Here is a 2579-nt window from a genome sequence, read left to right on the forward strand (position 1 = left end):
GTAACACTTATAATTAATCATGCATAACGTTTCAAATCGTGAACATATGAACGCACTACGCGCTGTACTCCACGGATCCTATACACGCTATACACTACCGTGGCGTAAGTTGATGTAAGGTATTAAATTCGGGCGGTGTGATTTGGTGTTTTTGTTCTGTGGTAATGCATTGGTTTCGTTCCATTAAATTCATAGTATTTATCCCGGGGTCTGTGTGTTGGCTGAAGGATTTTTTTTTTTCGCCCAGTTGACTGAACAAATATTCTCTTCAGGAAAGACTGTGGTCGGATTTTCGTAGTTGGACATGCTTGAGCTGTATGCACTGCCCAAATTCTCTCCAAAATGGGGTGTCTACACATTTCTGCCAATAAATGCAGAGATGTAACCATCGCTTGGCCTCCTAGGTCGCCAGCTTTAAGGCCACTGGATTTTTTTCTTGTGGGGTTTTGTGAAGAACATTGTCTAAGAGGTTAAGATCAATGACCCTTAAGACCTGAAAGCCCGCATAAGCGAAGTAGGCGAAGCTGTGGTTATGGTAACACCAAACATGATTCAAGCAACGTGGAACGGGGTGAAATATCGTCTGGATATTTGTCATGCCACGAAGGGGGCCCACAATGACATCTGAGAAAGTTATATACATATAAAAAAACTTTTGATAGTTTCCTTTTTAAAATGGTGTAACCCTTGAATGTGTATGTATGTAGTATCTGTAAGGAGTGGGCCATAAAATCAGGCCCTCTCACTGAGACCTTCAGTGATTATTGTGCTTCCCCTTTGGATGAACACTTAATTAATCCTACACTTCCAATTAAATGTAGGACTTTATTTATGGAGGCATCATAAAAGTCACTTCGTTCCATAAAGAACTAGCCCCGGTGACAAAACCATAAATAAGCTATGGCCTCACAATCACATAGGATGTGACTGATTCGTCTTCTCATAGGCAACTTTCATAGATTGGATCATCTGTCAATCCCAGTTTGAAAAGATGTCCTTTTATGTGACAGTGTCCAGTAAGTAATTCTACCACCCATCTTAACTGGTCTCTGTTTAATTTCAACAGATCCTTAAATGTGTATAATAAATGCTTTGATATATAATTATTTTATTTTGGATACCTTTTATCTGGACATTCTGTATTTAACTGCTATATATATATATATATAACAGCTGTGGCCATTATTACATTACAGACTCCCAAGAAACTTGATCACACACAAAGTGCAGGCCTTTGCCACAATACAGTTTTTGTTAACAATTTAGTATCATAATGATAATTTACTGGAACAATTACATTTATAAACCATGCATACCAGGTACAACCACCCAGATGCTTTTAATTTTTTAATAAATGTTTATAATAGCGCTAAATGTTGCTCTTCTCTTCTAGAAACAGTCATAATTCGCGTTCCCCACCGGAACATACATACGATGGGGTACCCACAAGAAACCACACTAATTTTTTTGTGGGCAGAGCTTTTGTAGTACCGCATTTTGCCGCTATGAGTGCATAGAGCTAACATTCCAGAGTCGATAAGCCGACTACCATTGCTTCAGAAGGTAAGGACTAGTTTCGGCAGAGTTTATAGTGACAATTGTTTTGTGTGATCATCGTTTTTGCAATGGCCCGAACACATGACAATGTTGAAAAAATTCATGAAATCATCAAGGAAGATCAATGACGGACCATTGAAGAAATTGTGGAGCTGTCGGGAGTGATTTGGAGCTCAGTTCAGTGAATTTTGACAGAAGATTTAGGAATGAATAGGGTGGCTGCGAAATTCGTGCCACGACTGCTGACTGCTGAACAAAAACAAGGTCACGTGGAAGCATGCCGTGCTTTGAAAGAAGAGTCCCGAAATGATCAAAATTTTTTTCAGCGTTTTGCTGATGTTGCTGAGGTGAAGGAAAAAAACGACGGAGGGGCTGTCAAGCATCTCAAAAGATGAATTTAGACAAGGTTTTGAAAAATGGAATAAAAGACTAGACAAGTGTATTAGTGTAAGTGGAGAGTACTTTGAAGGGGATTGAAGGTTTGTGCTTAAAATTTGAATAAATAAGTTTAAAAAAAAAGTTCAGTTTCTTTTGGGTACCCCCTCGTATTTGTTCTGTGTTCAGAAACTCCTTCAGTTTCTGTCCCTTTAGCTACATGTGCATTTGCTGCTAATGCAGTTTGTAAATTCACACATACCTTTGGAAACTTACATGTAAGGTAAAGGTAAAGTTATCCCTGTAACAGATCAAAACGACGGCACCATAGCCCACGTGGTTAGTTGCTGGCTTCCCACCGCGGCGGCCCAGGTTCGATCCCAGGTCTGGTCAAGTGGGATTTTTGGTGGACAAAGTGGTGCTGGGGCAGGTTTTCTCCAAGTACTTCGGTTTCCCCTGCTAATCTTCATTCCACCAATTGCTCCACAATCACCCTCACCTATCATCTGGGGCTGGTACAATACGCCAGAAGTGGCTGCAGTACAAGGGACTTAGTCCCTGTAACAGGCCGTGGAGTCCCATAGGGTTGTGAGATGTTGAGGCTCCCACATTTTCTAGATAGTCGGCTCACAGAGGGTGGTGAGGTT

This window comes from Cryptotermes secundus, unplaced genomic scaffold, assembly GCF_002891405.2.
Source record: "Cryptotermes secundus unplaced genomic scaffold, Csec_1.0 scaffold688, whole genome shotgun sequence".
NCBI lineage: Eukaryota > Metazoa > Arthropoda > Insecta > Blattodea > Kalotermitidae > Cryptotermes > Cryptotermes secundus.